The following is a 25627-nucleotide window of genomic DNA, read 5'->3' on the forward strand; positions in this document are numbered from 1 at the left end:
TGACTCGGCATGCCTCAAGGTATCTAACAAGACCACCTTCGTGATTTTAGGCTCAAGTTTGAAGTAGTTAAAAGCGAAAATAGGCATTTTTCGAATCTCGTGACCACTAGGTGGCGCTGTGACGAAACGTTGCAGGCACCCTCAGGTCATGACTGTTATGACATATACCAAGTTTCGTGTCGATACAATAAAGTTTTTCGAAGATACGGCCTCACGTCCGTTTTGGCGTGCTCGCCGCCATATATGTTGTCAATTTATACGAGAACGCATTGGTCTATCAAAAAGCTTTTGATAACTTTTTGTCTGGGGTGTCTCTAGATGCTACATACCAAAGGACATGCAAATCGGACGGACGGTCTAGGAGGAGTTCGAAAAAGTAGGTTTTACGGAAAATTCAAAATGGCGGAAAGATGTGCATGACACAAATGACATCAACATGTGCAATTGAATCATCATGAGCCAAGGATTCAGAGGAAACAAGAATTTATTTTCTAGGACTCATGGGTCAGAAGTTGTGAGCATGAACATAAGTGGATATTTGGACTGTTGGTGGCGCTAGAGGGTTTGAGTCAGACACACCAATGTTGCTATAGTAACTTCTGAGACTGTCCTCTACATGTGTGCCAAATTTCATAACTTTCCTACATACGGTTCTATGGGCTGCCATTGACTTCAATGGCGGAAGAGGAAACATAATAATAATAATAATAATAAATATAGCTGCAAGCAGCAATGCCGGGGTCAAGCCGAAAAGGGCACAAAAGGATGTAAAATTGAGATTGGATAAGCAGATTGAAGAACCTAGGTAAATCTAATAATTTTAGATGAAAAAACAAAAAAGTTATCAACAAAATTAATCTAAGTTCTTGTCTACTGCAATCGTCCTTCTGTTATTGACAATCATGGAACATTAGAACACTGAAGGACATGTGAGTGGTGTTTGCAGTGGTCACATCATGTTACAACAAGTTTAATTAGTCAAAAGAGACCATCCCCATGTCTCTACGATGTTCTGATGCAGAGATATAGCTTTTGCAAAAACGGTTGATAAGGTATTCTCAATGGTTGCTAGGGAGTAAATTGGCAACCACCAGTGATTATAGTCAAAGCCATGAAAGGAATAATCCATGATGACTCATGGTTTTAGATGTGTTGTTGCAGTAGTTTTAGGCAAAAATACCATATTCCATCTCAAAACCAGTAGGTGGCGCAATGAAAAAATTGTGCATGCAACATCAGGTCATGATTGTGTTACATCTAGCTAGTTTTATGACTATACACTTTAGTTTAGTTAAGAAACAGTTGTATGACCATAGGGCTGGCTTGTTATCAAAGGTTTTGTTCAATTATAAGGCCATCTAGTGGTGCAAGCATACAATTTTTTTTGTGTGGCCTCAGAATGTGCTCATGCATCATCGTATCAAATCTGGTGAAAAAATCTCTTTTCGTTACAAAGTTACAACCATTTATGTGTAAAAAACACAAAATTTGAAGGTAATTTTTCGTTTTTTGCAATTTTCGGCCATTTCTGATGAAAATTTTAATATAACGCCAATAGAACTTTTTGTTCAGAAGGTAAGGTTAGTTTCTTCCTATGGTGTTTTCGAGTCGATCGGAAAAACGTTCGCGGAGATATTTACGCGTGTTTCTTAAGTGCTATTTTGCTGCGCAGGGTTAACCGTAAGGCGAATTCGGGTATGTTTGGTATCGTTGGACTCGGCAACTATTTAGAACTCAAAGGAAACAAGTCCTGTGAAAATATGTCAATCGGAGCCAAAGTTATAGGCATGTAAAACATAAGTCTGACCACTAGGTGGCGCTGTGACGAAACTCTGCATGCACCCTTAGTTCCTGACTGGCATCACAAATACAAAGTATCGTGTCAATAGGCTTAAGTTTGGCGAAGATACAGCCTCAAATCCGTTTTTTTGAGCTCTACGTAAAATTTGTTGACGCGCTATACGACAACGGATTGGTTTATCAAAATTCTTTTAATAACTTTTTGCCTTGAGTGTCTCTAGATGGTGCATACCGATTTTCAAGGCAATCCGGCAAAAGCTCTAGGACGAGTTCGCAAAAGTAGGTTTTATGAATATTTAAAAATGGCGGGAAAATTTTCATGACGGAAAATGACGTCATAGGGTCCAATCGAATCGTCTTGAGCCAAGGAATCAGAGGAAACAAGAATTTAATTTCTAGGACGTACGGGTCAGAAGTTATAGGCAAAAACATAAGTGCAATTTTGGACTGTTGGTGGCGCTAGTGGGTTAGATATAGAGACTCCAAATTTGCTGTGGGGACACATTGGACTGTCGTTTATCAGTGTGCCAAATTTCATAACTTTCCTACGTACGGTTCTATGGGCTGCCATAGACCGCAATGGCGGAAGAAGAATAACTAATAATAATAATAAAATTAAGAAAACTAACAAATACAATAGGGTTCTACGCCCCTTCGGGGCTTGACCCCTAATAATAAAATTAAGAAAACTAACGGATACAATAGGGGTCTTCGCCCCTTCGGGGCTTGACCCCTAAAAAGAAAACTAACAAATACAATAGGGTTCTACGCCCCTTCGGGGCTTGACCCCTAATAATAAAATTAAGAAAACTAACAAATACAATAGGGTTCTACGCCCCTTCGGGGCTTGACCCCTAAATATAGCTGCAAGCAGCAATGCCGGGGTCAAGCCGAAAAGGGTACAAAAGGATGTAAAATTGAGATTGGATAAGCAAATTGAAGAACCTAAGTAAACCTAATAATTTTAGATGAAAACACAAAAAAGTTATCAACAAAAATAATCTAAGTTCTTGTCTACTACAATCGTCCTTCTGTTATTGACAGTCATGAAACATTAGAGCACTGAAGGACATGTGAGTGGTGTTTGCAGTGGCAAAACATGGGTCACATCATGTTACAACAAGTTTAATAACTCAAAAGAGACCATCCCCGTGTCTCTACGATGTTTTGATGCTGAGATATAGCTTTTGCAAAAACGGTCGATAAGGTATTCTCAATGGTTGCTAGGGAGTAACTTGGCAACCACCAGTGATTATAGTCAAAGCCATGAAAGGAATAATCCATGATGACTCATGGTTTTAGATGTGTTGTTGCAGTAGTTTTAGGCAAAAATACTATATTCTATCTCAAAACCAGTAGGTGGCGCAATGAAAAAATTGTGCATGCAACATCAGGTCATGATTGTGTTACATCTAGCTAGTTTTATGACAATACACTTTAGTTTAGTTAAGAAACAGTTGTATGACCATAAGGCTGGCTTGTTATCAAAGGTTTTGTTCAATTATAAGGCCATCTAGTGGTGCAAGCACACAATTTTTTTTGTGTTGCCTCAGAATGTGCTCATGCATCAGCGTAGCAAATCTGGTGAAAAAATATATTTTCGTTACGAAGTTACAACCATTTATGTGTAAAAAACACAAAATTTGAATGTAATTTTTCGTTTTTTGCAATTTTCGGCAATTTCTGATGAAAATTTTAATATAACGCCAATAGAACTTTTTGTTCAGAAGGTAAGGTTAGTTTCTTCCTATGGTGTTTTCGAGACGATCGGAATAACGCTCGCGGAGATATTCACGCGTGTTTTTTAAGCGCTATTTTGCTGCCCAGGGTTAACCGTAAGGCGAAATCTGGCATGTTTGGTATCGTTGGACTCGGCAACTATTCAGAACTCCAAAGAAACAAGTCCTGTGAAAATACGTCAATCGGAGCCAAAGTTATAGGTGTATAAAACATTTCTCTGGCCACTAGGTGGCGCTGCAACGAAACTGTGCATGCACCCTCGGTTCCTGACTGGCATCAGAAGTACCAAGTGTCGTGTCAATAGGCCTAAGTTTGACGAAGATACAGCCTAAAATCAGTTTTTTTGCGCTCTACGTAAAATTTGTTAAGGCGGTATACGACAACGGATTGCTGTATCGAAATTCTTTTGATAACTTTTTGCCATGAGTGTCTCAAGATGATACATACCAATTTTCGTGGCAATCGGAGAAAAGCCCTAGGACGAGTTCGAAAAAGTAGGTTTTACGAATAATTCAAAATGGCGGAACAATTTTTATGACGGAAAATAACGACATAGGGTCCAATCGAATCGTCTTGAGCCAAGGAATCAGAGGAAGTAAGAATTTTGTTTCTAGGGCTTACGGATCAGAAGTTATAAGCAAAAACATAAGTGCAACTTTGGACTGTTGGTGGCGCTAGTGGGTTAGACATAGAGACTCCAAATTTGCTGTGGGGACACATTGGACTGTCCTTTATCAGTGTGCCAAATTTCATAACTTTCCTACGTACGGTTCTATGGGCTGCCATAGACCGCAATGGCGGAAGAAGAATAACTAATAATAATAATAATTATTATAAAAAGAATATAGCTGCAAGCAGCGATACCGGGGTCAAGCCGAATATGGCAAAAAATGAATCATATGGATGACTGCCATGAACTGATGACACCCACCAAATTTGGTGTAAATACAATAAAGCAATACAGAGATTTAGCCTAAAATGTCTTGACCACTAGGGGGCACTGGCTAAAACTATAGATGGTGACTCGGAACATTACTGTAATAACACCCACCAAATTTGGTGTTAATACGATGAAGAGATGCAGAGATATAGCCTCAAATCTTTTTGACCACGAGGGGGCACCAAAAAGTTTACAAGTCCTCTCAGAACATGTTGCTGATGAACCATACCAAGTTTCATAACAATACGCAGTTGCGTTAATGAAATACTTGACTTAAAGGAATAAATCAAAATGGCCGACACCCAAAATGGCCGACCGAAAACCATTTGGTATCGTTTGACTCGACATGCTTCAGGAAATCTAACAAAACCACTTTCATAATTTTACACACATGCTTGCAGTAGTTATAAGCAAAAATAGTCGATTTTCATATCTCGAGACCAGTAGGGGGCAGTGTGACGAAATGGTGCATGCACCCTCAGGTCATCACTGTTTTGACATATACCAAGTCTCATATCAATACGCGAAAGTTTTGCGAAGATACAGGCTCAAACACATTTTGGCGTGCTTGCCCTCACATTCTTTCATGCGTTATACGACAACGGATAGGTCTACCGAAAAGCTTTTGATAACTTTTTGTCTAGAGTGTCTCTAGATGATGCCTACCAAAATTCAAGCCAATCAAACAAGCGCTCTAGGAGGAGTTCGAAAAAGTAGGTCTTCAATATAATTCAAAATGGCCGACAGGAAGTAGGTTTGACTCAGACATACTTGGTACAGTCGGACTCAGCATGAGCCCAGGAATCAATAGAGTGAAGTCTTATGTCATAGTGGCAATTTAATCAAATGAAATAAAGATTTTAAACAATTTATTTACATATCCTGACCACTAGGTGGCGCCGTCCTAAAGATTTATAGGTGCGCTCAGAACATGTCACTGATGAACCATGCCAAATTTCGTAGCGATACGCCATTCTGTTTGTGAAATACTGAACTTAATGAGAAAATTCAAAATGGCCGACACCCAAAATGGCCGACCGAAAACCGTTTGGTATCGTTTGACTTGGCATGCCTCAAGGAATCTAACAAGACCACCTTCATGATTTTAGACTCAAGTTTGAAGTAGTTATAAGCGAAAATAGGCATTTTTCGAATCTCATGACCACTAGGTGGCGCTGTGACGAAACGTTGCAGGCACCCTCAGGTCATGACTGTAATGACATATACCAAGTTTCGTGTCGATACACCAAAGTGTTGCGAAGATACGGCCTCACGTCCGTTTTGGCGTGCTCGCCGCCTTATATGTTGTCACGGTATACGAGAACGCATTGGTCTATCAAAAAGCTTTTGATAACTTTTTGTCAGGGGTGTCTATAGATGCTAGATACCAAAGGACATGCAAATCGGACAAACGCTCTAGGAGGAGTTCGAAAAAGTAGGTTTTACGGAAAATTCAAAATGGCGGAAAGATGTGCATGACACAAATGACATCAATGTGTGCATTTGAATCATCATGAGCCAAGGATTCAGAGGAAACAAGAATTTAGTTTCTAGGACTCATGGGTCAGAAGTTATGAGCATGAACATAAGTGGATTTTTGGACTGTTGGTGGCGCTAGAGGGTTTGAGTCAGACACACCAAAGTTGCTATAGTAACTTCTGAGACTGTCCTCTACATGTGTGCCAAATTTCATAACTTTCCTATGTACGGTTCTATGGGCTGCCATTGACTTTCGGCGGAAGAACGAGGAAGAAAAATAATAATAATAATAATAAATATAGCTGCAAGCAGCAATGCCGGGGTCAAGCCGAAAAGGGCACAAAAGGATGTAAAATTGAGATTGGATGAGCAGATTGAAGAACCCAAGTAAACCTTATAATTGTAGATGAAAAAACTAAAAAGTTATCCACAAAAATAATCTATGTTCTTGTCTACTGCAATCGTCCTTCTGTTATTGACAATTATGGAACATTAGAGCACTGAAGGACATGTGAGTGGTGTTTGCAGTGGCAAAACATCACATCATGTTATAACAAGTTTAATTAGTCAAAAGAAACCATCTCCGTGTCTCTACGATGTTCTGATGCAGAGATATAGCTTTTGCAAAAACGGTTAATAAGGTATTCTCAATGGTTGCTAGGGAGTGAATTGGCAACCACCAGTGATCATAGTCAAAGCCATGAAAGGAATAATCCATGATGACTCATGGTTTTAGATATGTTATTGCAGTAGTTTTAAGCAAAAATACCATATTTCTATCTCAAAACCACTAGGTGGTGCAATGACAAAATTGTGCATGCAACATCAGGTCATGATTGTGTTACATCTAGCTAGTTTTATGTCTATACACTTTAGTTTAGTGAAGAAACAGTTGTAAGACCATAGGGATGGCTTGTTATCAAAGGTTTTTTTCAATTATAAGGCCATCTAGTGGTGCAAGCATACAATTTTTTTTGTGCAGCCTCAGAATATGCTCATGCATCAGTGTATCAAATCTGGTGAAAAAATATATTTTCGTTACGAAGTTACAACCATTTATGTGTAATAAACACAAATTTTGAAGGAAATTTTTCGTTTTTTTGCAATTTTCGGCCATTTCTGATAAAAATTTTAATATAACGTCAATAGAACTTTTTGTTCAGAAGGTAAGGTTAGTTTCTTCCTATGGTGTTTTCGAGTCGATCGGAAAAACGTTCGCGGAGATATTCATGCGTGTTTCTTAAGCGCTATTTTGCTGCGCAGGGTTAACCGTAAGGCGGATTCTGGCATGTTTGGTATCGTTGGACTCGACAACTATTCAGAACTCCAAAGCAACAAGTCCCGTGAAAATATGTCAATCGGAGCCAAAGTTATAGGTGTATAAAACATTTCTCTGGCCACTAGGTGGCGCTGCGACGAAACTGTGCATGCACCCTCAGTTCCTGACTGGCATCACAAGTACCAAGTGTCGTGTCAATAGGCCAAAGTTTGACGAAGATACAGCCTAAAATCCGTTTTTTTGCGCTCTACGTAAAATTCGTTAAGGAGGTATATGACAACGGATTGCTGTATCAAAATTCTTTTGATAACTTTTTGCCATGAGTGTCTCAAGATGATACATACCAATTTTCGTGGAAATCGGACAAAAGCTCTAGGACGAGTTCGAAAAAGTAGGTTTTTTAAACAATTCAAAATGGCGGAAAAATTTAATGACGGAAAATGACGTCATAGGGTCCAATCGAATTGTCTTGAGCCAAGGAATCAGAAGAACCAAGAATTTTGTTTCTGGGACTTACGGATCAGAAGTTATAACCAAAAACATAAGTGCAACTTTGGACTGTTGGTGGCGCTAGCGGGTTAGAGATAGAGACTCCAAATTTGCTGTGGGGACACATTGGACTGTCCTCTATCAGTGTGCCAAATTTCATAACTTTCCTATGTACGGTTCTATGGGCTGCCATAGACCGCAATGGCGGAAGAAGAACCAGAATAATAATTATTATAATAGGAAAACTAACAAATACAATAGGGTTCTACGCCCCTTCGGGGCTTGACCCCTAAATATAGCTGCAAGCAGCGATACCGGGGTCAAGCCAAACATGGCAAAAAATGATTCATACGTGATGACTGTCATGATTTAAGATCTAAGTTTGCTTTAGTTTTATGAAAAAAAACAATTTTTTCGAATCTTGAGACCACTAGGTGGCACTGTCCTGAAAGAATAGATGGTGCCTCAGGTCATGACTGTGGTGACACATACCAAATTTAGTGTAAATACAATAAAGCAATACGGAGATATAGCCTTAAATGACTTGACCACTAGGGGGCACTGACCAAAAAATAAATTGTGACTCAGGTCTTGATTGTGATGACACCCACCAAATTTGGTGTAAATACGATAAAGAGATGCAGAGATATAGCTTCAAATCTCTTGACCACTAGGGGGCGCCGAAAAGTTTACAAGTCCTCACGGAACATGTTGCTGATTAACCATACCAAGTTTCATAACAATACGCAATTGCGTTTATGAAATACTTGAACTTAAAGAAAATATTCAAAATGGCCGACACACAAAATGGCCGACCAAAACCAATTGGTATCGTTTGACTCGGGATGCCTCAAGAAATCTAACAAGACCAGTCTCATAATTTTACATTCAATTTTGCAGTAGTTATAAGCAAAAATAGACATTTTTTATATCTCCTGACCAGTAGGGGGCAGTGTGACGAAATGGTGCATGCACCCTCAGGTCATCACTGTTATGACATATACCAAGTCTCATATGAATACGCAAAAGTTTTGCGAAGATACAGGCTCAAACACATTTTAGCGTGCTCGCCCTCACATTCTTTGATGCGTTATACGACAACGGATAGGTCTACCGAAAAGCTTTTGATAACTTTTTGTCTAGAGTGTCTCTAGATGATGCGTACCAAAAATCAAGCCAATCACTCGAGCGCTCTAGGAGGAGTTCGAAAAAGTAGGTGTTCAATATAATTCAAAATGGCCGACAGGAAGTAGGTTTGACTCAGGCATATTTGGTACAGTCGGACTCAGCATGAGCCAAGGAATCAATAGAGTGACGTCTTATGTCATAGTGGCAATTTAATCAAATGATATAAAGATTTAATAAATTTTTTTACATATCCTGACCACTAGGTGGCGCCGTCCTAAAGATTTATTGTTGCGCTCAGAACATGTCACTGATGAACCATGTCAAATTTCGTAGCGATACGCCATTCTGTTTGTGAAATACTGAACTTAATGAGAAAATTCAAAATGGCCGACACCCAAAATGGCCGACCGAAAACTGTTTGGTATCGTTTGACTCGGCATGCCTCAAGGAATCTAACAAGACCACCTTCATGATTTTAGACTCAAGTTTGAAGTAGTTATAAGCGAAAATAGGCATTTTTCGAATCTCGTGACCACTAGGTGGCGCTGTGAGGAAACGTTGCAGGCACCCCCAGGTCATGACTGTTATGACATATACCAAGTTTCGTGTCGATACAATAAAGTTTTGCGAAGATACGGCCTCACGTCCGTTTTGGCGTGCTCGCCGCCATATATGTTGTCAATTTATATGAGAACGCATTGGTCTATAAAAAAGCTTTTGATAACTTTTTGTCTTGGGTGTCTCTAGATGCTACATACCAAAGGACATGCAAATCGGACAAACGGTCTAGGAGGAGTTCGAAAAAGTAGGTTTTACGAAAAATTCAAAATGGCGGAAAGATGTGCATGACACAAATGACATCAATGTGTGCAATTGAATCATCATGAGCCAAGGATTCAGGGGAAACAAGAATTTAGTTTCTAGGACTCATGGGTCAGAAGTTGTGAGCATGAACATAAGTGGATTTTTGGACTGTTGGTGGCGCTAGAGGGTTTGAGTCAGACATGCCAATGTTGCTATAGTAACTTCTGAGACTGTCCTCTACATGTGTGCCAAATTTCATAACTTTCCTACGTACGGTTCTATGGGCTGCCATTGACTTTCGGCGGAAGAACGAGGAAGATAAATAATAATAATAATAAGAAAACTAACAATAACAATAGGGTTCTACGCCCCTTCGGGGCTTGACCCCTAAAAAGAAAACTAACAAATACAATAGGGTTCTACGCCCCTTCGGGGCTTGACCCCTAATAAATAATAAGAAAACTAACAATAACAATAGGTGTCTACGCCACTTCGTGGCTTGACCCCTAAAAAGTTATCCACAAAAATAATCTATGTTCTTGTCTACCGCAATCGTCCTTCTGTTATTGACAATTATGGAACATTAGAGCACTGAAGGACATGTGAGTGGTGTTTGCAGTGGCAAAACATCACATCATGTTATAACAAGTTTAATTAGTCAAAAGAGACCATCCCCGTGTCTCTACGATGTTCTGATGCAGAGATATAGCTTTTGCAAAAACGGTTAATAAGGTATTCTCAATGGTTGCTAGGGAGTGAATTGGCAACCACCAGTGATCATAGTCAAAGCCATGAAAGGAATAATCCATGATGACTCATGGTTTTAGATATGTTATTGCAGTAGTTTTAAGCAAAAATACCATATTTCTATCTCAAAACCACTAGGTGGTGCAATGACAAAATTGTGCAACATCAGGTCATGATTGTGTTACATCTAGCTAGTTTTATGTCTATACACTTTAGTTTAGTGAAGAAACAGTTGTAAGACCATAGGGATGGCTTGTTATCAAAGGTTTTGTTCAATTATAAGGCCATCTAGTGGTGCAAGCATACAATTTTTTTTGTGCAGCCTCAGAATATGCTCATGCATCAGTGTATCAAATCTGGTGAAAAAATATATTTTCGTTACGAAGTTACAACCATTTATGTGTAATAAACACAAATTTTGAAGGAAATTTTTCTTTTTTTTGCAATTTTCGGCCATTTCTGATAAAAATTTTAATATAACGTCAATAGAACTTTTTGTTCAGAAGGTAAGGTTAGTTTCTTCCTATGGTGTTTTCGAGTCGATCAGAAAAACGTTCGCGGAGATATTCATGCGTGTTTCTTAAGCGCTATTTTGCTGCGCAGGGTTAACCGTAAGGCGGATTCTGGCATGTTTGGTATCGTTGGACTCGACAACTATTCAGAACTCCAAAGCAACAAGTCCCGTGAAAATACGTCAATCGGAGCCAAAGTTATAGGTGTATAAAACATTTCTCTGGCCACTAGGTGGCGCTGCGACGAAACTGTGCATGCACCCTCAGTTCCTGACTGGCATCACAAGTACCAAGTGTCGTGTCAATAGGCCAAAGTTTGACGAAGATACAGCCTAAAATCCGTTTTTTTGCGCTCTACGTAAAATTCGTTAAGGAGGTATATGACAACGGATTGCTGTATCAAAATTCTTTTGATAACTTTTTGCCATGAGTGTCTCAAGATGATACATACCAATTTTCGTGGAAATCGGACAAAAGCTCTAGGACGAGTTCGAAAAAGTAGGTTTTTTAAACAATTCAAAATGGCGGAAAAATTTAATGACGGAAAATGACGTCATAGGGTCCAATCGAATTGTCTTGAGCCAAGGAATCAGAAGAACCAAGAATTTTGTTTCTGGGACTTACGGATCAGAAGTTATAACCAAAAACATAAGTGCAACTTTGGACTGTTGGTGGCGCTAGCGGGTTAGAGATAGAGACTCCAAATTTGCTGTGGGGACACATTGGACTGTCCTCTATCAGTGTGCCAAATTTCATAACTTTCCTATGTACGGTTCTATGGGCTGCCATAGACCGCAATGGCGGAAGAAGAACCAGAATAATAATTATTATAATAGGAAAACTAACAAATACAATAGGGGTCTTCGCCCCTTCAGGGCTTGACCCCTAAAAACTAACAAATACAATAGGGTTCTACGCCCCTTCGGGGCTTGACCCCTAAATATAGCTGCAAGCAGCAATGCCGGGGTCAAGCCGAAAAGGGCACAGAAGGATGTAAAGTTGCGTTTGGATAAGCAGACTAAAGAACCTAGGGAAACCTTATGATTTCAGATGAAAAAAACGCAAAAGTAATCAACAAAAATAATCTATGTTCTTGTCTACTGCAATCGTCCTTCTGTTATTGACAATCATGGAACATTAGAGCACTGAAGGACATGTGAGTGGTGTTTGCAGTGGCAAAACATGGGTCACAACATGTTACAGCAAGTTAAATGAGTCAAAAGAGACCATCCCCATGTCTCTACGCTGTTCTGATGCAGAGAAAAAGCTGTTGCAAAAACAGTTGATAAGGTATTCTCATTGGTTGCTAGACAGTAAATTGACATCCACCAGTGATTATAATCCAAGCCATGAAATGAATAATCCATGATGATTTATGGTTTTAGATGTGTTTGTTGCAGTAGTTTTAGGCAAAAATTACCATTTTCTATATCAAAACCACTAGGTGGCGCTGTGACAAAATTGTGCATGCAACTTCAGGTCATGATTACGTCACATTGAGCTAGTTTTATGTCTATACACTTTAGTTTAGTGAAGAAACAGTTGTATGACCATAGGGCTGGCTTGATATCACAGGTTTTGTTCAATTATAACGCCAACTAGTGGTGCAAGCAAGCAATTTTTTTGTGTAGCCTCAGACTATGGTCGTACATCAGCGTATCAAATCTGGTGAAAAAATCTATTTTCGTTGTGAAGTTATAACCATTAATGTGTAAAAAATACAAAATTTAAAGGTAATTTTTCGTTTTTTGCATTTTTCGGCCATTTCTGATGAAAATTTTAATATAACGCCAATAGAACTTTTTGTTCAGAAGGTAAGGTTAGTTTCTTCCTATGGTGTTTTTGAGTCGATCAGAATTACGCTCGCGGAGATATTCACACATGTTTTTTAAGCGCTATTTTGCTGCGCAGGGTTAACCGTAAGGCGGATTCTGGCATGTTTGATATCGTTGGACTCGGCAACTATTCAAAACTCCAAGAAAATAAGTCCCGTGAAAAAACTTTGCTCACAGCCAAAGTTATTGGCGTATAAAACATTTGTCTGGCCACTAGGTGGCGCTGCAACAAAACTGTGCATGCACCCTCAGTTCCTGACTGGCATAACAAGTACTAAGTTTCGTGTCAATAGGTCTAAGTTTGGCGAAGATACAGCCTAATATCAGTTTTTTTGCGCTCTACGTAAAGTTCGTTAAGGCGGTATACGACAACGGATTGATGTATCAAAATTCTTTTGATAACTTTTTGCCCTGAGCGTCTCTAGATGACACATACCGATTTTCGGCGGAATCGGACAAAAGCTCTAGGACGAGTTCGAAAAAGTAGGTTTTACGAATAATTCAAAATGGTGGGAAATTTTTCATGACGGAAAATGACGTCATAGGGTCACTTCGAATCGCCTTGAGCCAAGGAATCAGAGGAAGCAAGAATTTTGTTTCTAGGACTTACGGATCAGAAGTTATAAGTAAAAATATAAGTGCAAATTTGGACTGTTGGTGGCGCTAGCGGGTTAGACATAGAGACTCCAAATTTGCTGTGGGGACACATTGTAGTGTCCTTTATAAGTGTGCCAAATTTCATAACTTTCCTACGTACGGTTCTATGGGCTGCCATAGACCGCAATGGCGGAAGAAGAACCAGAATAACAATAATAAGAAAACTAACAAATACAATAGGGTTCTACGCCCCTTCGGGGCTTGACCCCTAACAATAGGGTTCTACGCCCCTTCGGGGCTTGACCCCTAATAATAATAATAAGAAAACTAACAATAACAATAGGGTTCTACGCCCCTTCGGGGCTTGACCCCTAATTAATAACAATTCATATATGAACTAATATATTAATCAAACAGACTCTTCATTAGTTGCTAATGAGGCAATCATTAATGAATTGCTAATGAATAGCTTAGATGATCATTAGTAATACATTCATTCAGTATTATCTGTGCATTAGTTAAGCATGAATTCATGATTATTAGTGCACCCTTATTGTAAAGTGTTACCGGTTCATTAAGACATTCATCAATACTTTGTTTAAACTGCCTATGTGCAAGTTGCAATTTGGTTTTTAGTGTTATTACTGATAGTGACAATCCAACCATATATTTTACTTGAATGCTTGTCTGTCTTTAAGGCAAAATGGCTGGGAGAAAAATCGTCCGATTTCACATTTAATATTTTACTTTTACTGTATACTGCCCTACAAAGCGAAAGCGCAGTAACTACGCATTTGGTCAAAATTGAGTTAAGGGTTAAAATGGGCTTTGTGAGATCTGTTGTGTCTTGTGACAAAGTTTCCTGGTTAAATTTTGTCCCATTTCAGAGAAATGTGTGTGCCAAAATTGCAGTAACATGTTTGACTGGCTGGTGTAAAAAACTTTAAAGCCATTTTTCTCAGTTTCAGTGTTTGCGTAGATACTGCACTTAGCCTTTGGAGGGCAGTATAGACAAGAGCTACACAGACATCCTAATTTTTTTAGTTGTTTGAGTTTAATCATCTATGGAGGTTGGCACACACACACTCCTCCACATGTATATATGTATGTATGTATGTATGTACACTAATACTAAATGTATTTGTTTGTAGATTGATCCAAGCGTCCTTCTGCTAATGAATGATGACCAGATGAAAAGCTATTTGCCTTCCTATGGAGACAGGCTGGCAGTGATGGGATATTGTAGGAGGCAAGAAAGTGAACCCACTACTAGGAAGTCCAAGCTGTTCGATCGCCTAAAATCAAAATTAAACAAAAGACAAAAAACAAATAATTCCGAAACAGATCAGCAAACAACAAGAAAGAAGAATGTTCCACCAACAAGAAAAGTGGAGATTGGGTGGATGCTCCACGACGGGGAAGGCTTTGTTCAAATGAGAACCAAAAAAGGAGGTGGAACAAGGAAGTTGACTGTGCCAAGAGACTGGAAAAAACGAGAACTGACTGAGGAGGCAATTCGTTTATTTTTCCCAAATGGAAAAAATTCTCAAGGCAGCATTTCTGAATTTGAAGTGGATCTAATGAATTATCAGGAAATGTCATTAGATGACAACAGTACAGTAGGGGAAATGTATGATGCATCAAAACTCACAATGATGAGGTTCTACCTCACAACAAAAAAAATGAAGAGGGAAGCTGTTGTGGAAATATCAGATTCAGACAGTGGAGGATGTAAATGATCAGGACCAGAGTCTCCCCTCTTCTTCTACTCTAATATTTCAGTCTTCAGATGCCGTGGATGTTATTTTTGTGGAAAGTACTGGTTTAAACAGTTATGATGTGCCCCGCCTACATTCCGGAGAGGATCTAAATGTTGCATATGATGATCTCAACCTTTCTTTACACAGTTCCACAACAGCTTTGCTAGATGCAAGTGATGAAGTGACAATATTAACTGGAGAAATCACTGAGATAGATCAACAAAATTTAGAAGACACTTTGCCTCTGAGCCCAGAAGCATCAATCCCACACAAAAGAATTCTTGTGATTCGACGGGGACAGATATTTTCTGAACTTATTTCACACTTCTTTGATGAAAGCCTTCCACACACACAGAGTGAAATTGAAATCAGGCTGCTTCTCCCAAATGGGCAGTATGAGATGGGTCATGACATTGGTGGAGTTTTCAGAGATTGCCTATCAGAATTCTGGCATGAATTTTATGAACAGTGCACACTAGGCAACAGCTTTAAAGTACCTTTTCTTCGGCATGATTTTGGCCAGGAAAAGTGGGAGAGCATTGGCCGAATCATATACTTTGGCTGGAAGAAGGAAAAGTATCTCCCAATAAAACTTGCACCAGTAATTATGGAGCAAGCAATACAGGGATCTGTAAGAAGCGATCTGATTGTCAACTTTTTAAAGTACGTCTCAGAAAATGAATGTGCTGTTTTAGAAACCTGCAGACAGGGATGGGCAGTATTTCAAATACATGTATTTAAAATACGTATTTCAAATACAAAATAGTATTTTGTATTTTGTATTTTAAAGCCTTTGAAAAAAATGAAATGTAATTTGTATTTAAATACATTTATGATGAGTATTTTTGTATTTTTAAAATACTCAAAATACTTTGAGCCAGTCAACCAGTCAGGGTGCTGTTTTCATGCATCAACTAGTTCAGACCAGACACCAAAGTTTAGGTAAGCAAACATATCTGTGCAGCTTTAGTGGGCAATAATTGAAATGTTAGAGTGGGAAAAAAAGCAAGGGCGATTGAATTATTGTGTGTGATGTGATTTGTGTTATTATAACTGTCGCGAAAGGAAATTCAAATTCACACTTGCACATTGGCAGGCAGTTGCACGTTGCACGACTGAGACATAGTGTGGAACGCTGACAAATAGACCTACACTTTTGACTTAAAGGAAAACTACCATTTTTAATATTTTACTATGTTCTTACCTCAACTTAGACAAATTAATACATAACTATCTTTTTTCAGTGCATGGAGGAAGAGCACTTAGTTTGCAGCATTTCGACCTCGGCGCGCAGTAACATTTTCACAGGAGTAATGATGTTACTGCGCCAGAGGTCAAAGTGCTGCAAACTAAGTGCTCGTCTGCCATACAATATAGTTCTCATTTTTTATTCACTTAAAAATCACGTTTTATTTTGTGCCACCATAACTTACTCGTGTAACTACTCATGTAAACAGTCTTTGAATGGGGAAAACATGGAAGTGTTTGGTGGCTTCTAAATTCTTCCCTGTTTGGATTCTAAGGAATAAATGGGACTAGGCTAAATGCTATTCATGATACACTGTGCAAAGATGAAGTGCACATATTGAAAAAAGATAGGCATGTATTCATTCATCTAAGTTGAGCTAAGAACATAGTTAAATACAGTGCCGGGCAGTAGCTTCACTACAAGTAGCGAAGCTAGTAGTTTAACTACATTTTTCAGTAGCTTGGCTGCTTTCTAAATAAAATAGCTTTTCAGTAGCTAAGCTCTTTTTTTGGCCAAGTAGTGAGGTAGCTTCCACACAAGCTACAATTTTCCAAACATTTCTGAAGTCGTCCTGAATTTGAGAATAAGCGCGTCATTTTGAATCGACACAGGACGTCGTTTGTCCCGTATGGTCGAGTTGTGCAGCCTTCCTTCATACAAAACATTACCACTTGCATTCTGTGAAGACTCGTGCTCTACCTCTGATTGGGTTATGTCATCAAGCCAAGCTAATATAAAAACATGTAATAAATATTACAATTGAAACTATTAATAGAATGTGCTTTGGCGGGCACCTCACAGACTCTGTGCAGGCTACCTACTGCCCGCGGGTTGGAGACCCCTGTGTTAAGATATGTCAGGGCCAGGGGTTTCTTAAATTAAGGCAGCTCAAACATGCATTTTATTCTGGGAGTAGGATAAGACCTGTCCAGGAAACCGCCCCATAATGTGAAGTACCTAGGCCTACATTATGCTTGTATAGCCTATAATTACCAAAATGCTAAATGGAAACTGAATAAATAATTACATAATAAAACTGGTTAAAAGTAGCTTGGATGTAGCAAGCTACTATTGATGAAGCTTAGCTTGCTACATTTCCCAGGGGGGTAGCTTCAGCGTAGTGAAGCTTCATTTAATGTGAAGTAACTGGTAGCTTAGCTCACTACATTTTCCAAGTAGCTTGCCCAGCACTGGTAAAATATTGAAAAACTGTGGTGTTTTCCTTTAAAGGCCCTTTCACACGTGACGCGGCAAGTGGTGGAATCAGCACACAGTTGCTGATTTCTTTTTAGCTTTGCGCAGTTGAAGCCTTGTTTACACTTTTGAAATTCGCATGGCTCTACTCTACGGCGTGAACCTGCGGGCTCCTCAGTAAACCTACAAGATTTTTATGCTTGACGTGCTCTCCGTTGTATAATTCTGTAAATGACAGAGGGCGACTCGTGAGTAATTGTTCTCAAAACCATCAAAAAGCAGCGATGAGAGAAAGTAGTTTGCCGAATAATTTCAACACTTCAAACACTCATCTCGTGAGAAGTAAATACGTGGATTTCTTCACATATAAACTGTTTAGGTTGTTGGTCGACGACACATGAAAAAGTTTTTTTGATGTTTTTATAAAACATCACTTTACTTGAATGGGTGTTCATAAGGCTGACATGACACATTCATAATCATGACATGACACGTGTCATGAATATGAAGGAGATTTTATGGACGTTTATGACAACTGCCATTAAGTGACATTTGTTCAATTATGTCATTTTTATTGCAAATATGACATTTTTTGAAATGCCTTTGTAATGACAACTTGACATTAACAAATACATTATAACTTGTCAAGACAACTTGACATTAACCAAGACAACATAACTGATCACTTTTTACAAGTGATACAAATTGAATTTGTCATTAAGTGTTAATACTCTGTTAAATAGTTTTATAACAGCATCATGAATATTCTTCACTTCATAATGTTTATTTGACCGAGTATTAATAATATTTGATATAGTATTAACACTTAATGACATTTAAATCACAGTTTAATGTAATGTTAACCTACAAAGCTATAGGTAGTTTCTTAAGTTTGATAATTATTGTTTATGATTTAGAACAAGTTGTGTTGTATTGGTTTTTGGGTCAAGTTGTCAAAGATATCTCAAACAATGTCATCTTTGCATTAAAAATTACATAATTGAGTAAATGACACTTAATGACAGTTGTCATAAATGTGCATAAAATCTTCTTCATGTTCATGACACGTGTCATGTCATGATTATGAAGGTGTCATGTCAGTCTTATGCACACCCCTTCAAGTAAAGTGTTACCAAGTTTTTTTGTAGTTTTTTATTTCCTACAGGGCATGGGAAATCAAGAGGTACGTAAAATAAAATGAACGTTTTTTTAAGCAGTTGCACAAATCTAAATGCTTTTTGGCATTCAGAAATAGACCCAGATAGATTTCAGCCTAATAGGGATACTTGCACTGAATGAATCACCAATTTCAGATGTATTTTGTGTATTTTCAAAATACAAAATACTGTATTTGTATTTAAATACATTTTTCCTCACAGTATTTTGTATTTGTATTTAAATACATTTTTAGACACAGTATTTTGTATTTGTATTTGAAATACATTTCCATGTATTTATGCCCATCTCTGCCTGCAGAACAGACTTCTACAGTGTAGACCAGGAGGAATTACTGGACGTCTTGGACAGCTACAGTTGCCGGACAGTTCCCACGGCAGAAAACATTGAGCAAGTTTTGCAAGAACTGGCACACAAGAAACTAATTCAAGAGCCTGCCTATGTTCTCGAACAATGGGCAAGCATACTTAAGCCTTTGAGCAAGGAATTTGATGAAATTGAAGCTGCATATGGGGAACTACAGCCAACTGTGAAGAAAATTGTGAGATCCCTGAAATTCCCTGAAACAATGAATGCATACCAAAAAGAAATTTCAAAGCATTTGACAAGATACCTGCGGGAGTGTGACACAAAGAAACAAAAGTCTTTGTTCCTGAGATTCTGTACAGGCTCCGATCTCTTTATCGGCAAAACTATAACTATTGACTTCACAGACCTTAAAGGCTTTGAGAGAAGACCTGTGGCACATACATGTGGCTGTTTTTTGATGCTTTCAGTGCACTATGACAGCTATCCTGATTTTAGGTCAGAAATGAACAAAATTCTTGAGAGCAATGTCTGGGCCATGGACATTATTTAGAGGTTAAATAACTGAATATCATAAGGCCTGCAAAAACACTATTTGCTTGTGTTCATTGTTCTGTCAGTCAATTTGTCAGTCAGGCTTTAAATTGTATTAACGTGTTCTAAAATCAAGTGTTCTTTATATGGATACAGTACAGTTTTGGGTTGCATTGCTAGTGAACTTCGATACTGTACTAACAAGTGAATTGTTTACGGTGGTTTGTTTAATTACCATTTAATATTTTGTTAAATACCTTGTGTTACGGTATATACAAATACAACCTGCATATGTGGAACCAATGTGATGAGTGCACTTAAGATGCAGTGGCCAATACAAGTTGTGCATTAAATAATGCACAATAAAGTTTCAAGTCCTCCTGTCCTTTTTACCACACATATTTATACTTGCATGTTCAAAATTTAAATATGCATTTCGGTTTAATCACCACTAGAAAAGCAGCACAATTTGTTGAATCTTGTTATTCGATGGCACTTCTAAAATGGTAAATGTCATATATTGCAGTACTGTTGCACTGTAAAAAATTCCGTAGAAATTACAATGTTATTGCAGCTGGGTTGCCTGTAATTTACAGTAGATTTAAATTTATGTTATTTACTGGCAAGAGTTTGTTCAAAGTTAAATGAATTTTAAATATTAACAAGTCTTTATCTTTACAGAATAAAACTATACAATAACAGCCTCTCATGCAAAGCATTCTGGGAACCAGAAATCATCATCAACCTTTTTCTGTTTTTTTTTTTGCTTCAGATTTTGTTTCCTTGAATGTTTTGCTTGATGCTGTTTTTTTATTTTAGACAAAGACTTGTAAATGTTAAATGTTCATTTAACTTTGAACAAAATGTTGCCAGTAAACAACATAAATTTAAATCTACGGTAAGTTACCGGCAACCCAGCTGCAATTTCTATGGATTTTTTTAACAATGTGCATTTTCCTTATAGCTATATAGCTGTCTATATAGCTACTATAACATTTACTTAAATACTTATCTTTAAATGCTTAAATTGTTAACTTCTTCTAATATTTTAAAGGTGCAGTGTGTAATTTTTTGAAGGATCTCTAGACAGAAATGAAAAATAATTTACAAAACTATATTATCAGGGGTGTACAAAGACCTTTCATAATGAACCGTTATGTGTTTATTACCTTAGAATGAGACCTTTTTATCTACATACAAAGAGGGTCCTCTTACATGGAAGTCGCCATTTTGTGCCACCATTTTTCTACAGAAGCCCTTAACGGACAATTTTTTTACTAAGTTGTCTCCGACAATGACATGTTTGTCTGGTGGCAGCTACCGTAGCTTCTCTATGTGTTTCAAAAGCAAGGGGTGAGCAGTGGACTACGCCGTTGGTTGCAATTCGCAACCTCAACACTAGATGCTGCTAAAATTTGCACACTGCACCTTTAAATGTTAACATTTTAAACTTTTTTTAATTGTTACTGTAATACAAAATAGAGTATTACAGACAATTATGTTAGTAATGAGTGTACAATTATCTATGAGTATAGCATTACTATTTAGATCAGGGATGGGCAACTTCGGTCCTGGAGGGCCAGTGTCCTGCAGGGTTTAGCTCCAACCATAATTAAACAAAAGGCACGTTGGAGCTAAACACTGCAGGACAGAGGCCCTCCAGGATCGAAGACGCCCATCCCTGATTTAGATAAAGAGTTTTTAGAGCGAAATACCCCAACATGGTTAATATACATTTTATTCAAAATACCAAGATGACAGAAAAAGTTCTAAGATTGATTGTGATGATGTGCCCAAATATACGCACAACAACATGTTTAGTCCTCTCATTATAAATTATAAAATACAAAAACCTCATTTCTTAAATATATGTTTAGGCAGCAAATTATCATATCAAATGACTTGTCCAAACACTGTACATTGAGTAAAGGAGGGTATTGCTGTAGTTCAACAAGTACAGGTGTCAATTTATGAAGAAAAAATGGCCCAAATTTCAATATTTTGTCAATCTGAACTCTTAAAAGTGTACACAGTGTATTTAAATGGCTTCTAGTGGATATTGTAGAATAATTTAACCTAGTCATCCAAGTCCAGTTCCTGAAGGATCAACTGACGAAGTCTAAGGTAGAGGTCTGTAATTTCATAAACATCATTTGGCATGACAAGATTATGGTCAGCCATTAGTTCCACACAGATGTGAAATACGTCCTCATCACAAGGATAGTCTTTAAATAAACAATCCTCTCTGCAAACGGCCAGTTTTGTTTGATCAACTGGATGGACGAAATTCTGCACTCCATATAAATTGGGAACAGCAAACATTATCGAAGGTCGACCACTGGGGGCACGTGGGTTGTGAGTTGGCCTTATCCTGTGGCAATTCCAGGCATCGACTGTTTCATCAAGATCCTCATTCAATATAAAAAATACAAACAAAACCATTTTATCTGAGGTATAATTATATGACATGTATAAAGGTTAAATTATTAATTTATTTAAATTTAGATAATGTATCATCTAAAATGTGAGCCCGCCCGTGAAAACCCGCTGCTGAAGTCTTTTTGGTGATTTACGTTGCTTTATTATTTACATAAAATCATTCAATATACAGAGAACATGTGGTCAAAATATCACCTTGATATGTTTAATATTGACTGAGTACGGCCGTGAAAAAAAATATTTTCGCCTACTAATGATCGAAAAATATTGAAAACAATAAAGGTTTCAATTACATTACTATGGAAGTGAATGGGGCCCACAAAAGGTTTGGTTACAAAAATATCTTCCTTTGTGTTCATCAGAACAAATACATTTATAAAGGTTTGTACATGAGAGTGAGTAAATGATGACTGATCATTTTTGGGTGTCAATGTGGTCCATGTAGGCCTACCTTCGGATAATTTGTTTATTCGTTTATGTTTTCAAAACGGATAAACGAATAAACATATTCCCCTCAATTCCTGAATCGTTCGTTCAATCGATTTTTCAAATTAAAAACAAAAATGATAAAACGAATAACGACTTGTTTTCGACGTTTGTCAAGTGCTGAAATGTCGCCTACAGAATTACTCTTAATTGTAGCACACGCTTGTTAAAAGTTTAGCCGAATGATCTTCACCCAATGTGCAAGTAATAATATTGTTAATAATATTGTTTGATATTGTTCAATGACTAATTGCACGTTTAAATAATTTATGCGATGTGAAATCATCTTTTCCATATTTAGTTAGGACTCATACCATTGTGCATTCACTGCATTGCCTTCTCAAGTTTATACTTATTTTTGCTGTCATTGCTATATTAATTTCTAATTTTAAACAGAACAAGTATTGTGATAACAGATACAGCCCTTTTATAAGGACGTGAATAGCACTGTGCTCCCATGTAAGATCTCATCTATTATTTTGTAGAAGGCAATACGTGAGGAGACTAAAGATTTGCAGAGACATTGTATTATTATTAAGCTCCTATAATTCATTATTTTAATGTGAAGTTAATAATGACCAAAGGCTGTGCTTAAAATAATGTGTAAAGTATGCATAGAACAGTGTATACATCCGTGCTGGTAAAATAAATGTAAAATAAACGGCATAAGATATTAATATAGCAATGATAGCAAAAATAAGCAATATTATAAACTTAAAAAGGCAATTCACAATGGAATGAGTCCTAACTAAATATTGAAAAGATGATATAGCATAAATTATTAAAATGTGCAATTAGTCATTGAACAATATCAAACAATATTATTAACAATATTATTACATGCACATTGGGTGAGGATCATTCGTCCAATATGGGTACCCCAGAGTTCCGACTGCTACCGTATTTATACTCTTAAATTTAATCCCGCACCACAGAATCCGACAAGAGTCGGACTGTATAAGAGAATAAGACTACAGGAGAGCATGATTGCTCTTGCTCGTTGCTCTGTCATATGCACAACCTTATTAAAATGTCTGTAATCTGTTACCTACTTGGGCTGCGTTCCCCGAAACCTTCTTAGCTCTACGTCGTTCTTAAATTGTACCTTAAGCTGTACCTTATCGTTAATACGTGTTTCCCGAAACGTTCTTAGTTACGTATCTCTTCTGTAAGTCGTTCGTTCGGAAGGTTGGTCTGGAGCAATCTTAGCTTTACCTTATCCCACTTGACTCCGCTAGGGGCCATCACTGTGATAAAAGCTTGTGTATATTGCAGTCTATATAACTAAATATCTGTTAAAAAAAGTTGAAGTACTCCGTGTTAAATCACGCATTTTTTATTTATTTAAAGATGAAAACATTCACATAATTAGACATTATTACACTGATGGTTGTTAGATTTTTAACATTTTTTTCCAAGGAACATCAGCTGTGAACTATTATTACAGGCTAAAGAAACTATTAAAAAAAGAGTTTGGGTGGAGCGGTTGGTGAAACTACGGCAGGCAGCTATACAGCGAATCTTACTATTTTATTTGTGCATTTCATATCCGTTAAATCTTTAGTTTACCGGCTATTTTAGCTGCAAATAAAACAAATCAAGTTAAAAAATTGCATGCCACGGTAGCACATTCATCACGAAATCATAATTGTTGATTTTTAATGTTTTATAACTTTGAGGCAACTGCATGCCATATTCTTTATAAACATTAAAAAGAAAATGCTCCACTTGATTATTGCTTGAATAAGGTCAACAAATTTTCCACATTAAAACTAATCAAAGCTTAAACCTAAAACAATCATAATATATATTTATATATCATACAATATATATTTTATGTTATATTTAAGGTAAACAGACAGGCGCGGCTCCAGAAATGCGTCCATTAAGCGTTATCCGCATTGTAAACGCGCTGCTTGCGCAGTGTCCAAACACATAAACGCGTGAACTAATGAACAACAATTTGTTTTTATATATTTTAAGTGTAATGCCAAGCCAGGTGACTTGCACGACCCACCTTATTTCCCTGTGCAACGCATTTATTGGGAACCCCTAATATAAATTATCCTTTAAAGTGAAGCAATAATGGATGCATTGGAGCAGTTTATGCATTATACTTTTGGACATGAAGTTGCGAGTTGCATGGGTTTGATATAAAATAAAATATAGCCTACAAGGTTTATATTTAGTTGTTTGCAAATTGAAATATTTTTACCAGATATTCCTAATAAATGTAACTTGAACTATTTCTGAAATGTTTCTTTAATAAATAACACCGCTCTCTCATAACGCAGCGAAGTACCTATTACATAAAGTGAACAATTGATTGTCGAGCAATCGATATCAACCTATTCAGCACCATCGCCATGGACAGCACCTGGTAACGTCGTACGTCAGAAAGTATACCTTAAGAATCACGCTAAGGTACAGGGCTGCGTTCTCCGAAACTACGTCGTTCTTAAGTTGTACCTTAAGCTGTACCTTATCGCTAATACGTGTTTTCCGAAACGTTCTTAGTTACGTATCACTTCTGTAAGTCGTTCGTTCGGAAGGTTGGTCTGGAGCACTCTTAGCTATACCTTATCCCACATGATGTCCACTAGGGGCCATCACTTTCATAAAAGCTTACATTGTAGTCTATATAACTAAATATTTGTTAAAAAAATGCAATACACTCCGTGTTTAATTAGGCAAATATTTTTATATTTAAATAATAAAACATTTACATAATTAGACATCATTACATTGATGGTTGTTAGATTTTTAATTATGTTTTCCAAAGGGACATCAACTGCGAACTATTAAATGCTACAGGATTAAGAAACTATTTAAAAATATATATTTTGGGTGATGGAGTTGGTGAAACTGGCAGCTATACAGCGAATCCTATTTCATTTGTGCATTTCATATCCGTTAAATCTTAGTCTAACGGCTAGTATTCTAGCTGCATAAATAAATCGGGTAAAATTACAAAAAATAATTATGATTATTAATGTTAATTCGACTTTGCATCGAAGTGTTTTTATGTTTTATAACTTTGAGGCAACTGCATGCCATATTCTTTATAAACATTCAAAATAAACTGTGCACTTCATTACTGCTTGGATAGTCTAAGGTCAACAAAATGTCCACA

At 37.4% G+C, this 25627-nt stretch overlaps 2 protein-coding genes and 1 long non-coding RNA gene across 7 annotated transcripts in view; 1 reads left to right on the forward strand and 2 right to left on the reverse strand.

Annotated features, from left to right (window-relative positions):
• LOC129421556 (uncharacterized) overlaps positions 1–15235 on the forward strand; it is a 106977-nt gene extending 91742 nt beyond the window's left edge. The window contains exon 3 of the long non-coding RNA XR_012368602.1: positions 14502–15235. This is a non-coding gene — a long non-coding RNA (uncharacterized lncRNA). The remainder of the gene's footprint in view (positions 1–14501) is intronic.
• The window catches only part of LOC141363091 (uncharacterized), a 218808-nt gene that overhangs the window by 130732 nt on the left and 62449 nt on the right, over positions 1–25627 (reverse strand). The gene's annotated exons all lie outside the window — the stretch shown is intronic.
• Positions 1–25627, reverse strand: part of LOC129454190 (sialoadhesin) — a 238850-nt gene that overhangs the window by 117050 nt on the left and 96173 nt on the right. The gene's annotated exons all lie outside the window — the stretch shown is intronic.

The sequence above is a fragment of the Misgurnus anguillicaudatus genome, unplaced genomic scaffold, assembly GCF_027580225.2.
Source record: "Misgurnus anguillicaudatus unplaced genomic scaffold, ASM2758022v2 HiC_scaffold_32, whole genome shotgun sequence".
NCBI lineage: Eukaryota > Metazoa > Chordata > Actinopteri > Cypriniformes > Cobitidae > Misgurnus > Misgurnus anguillicaudatus.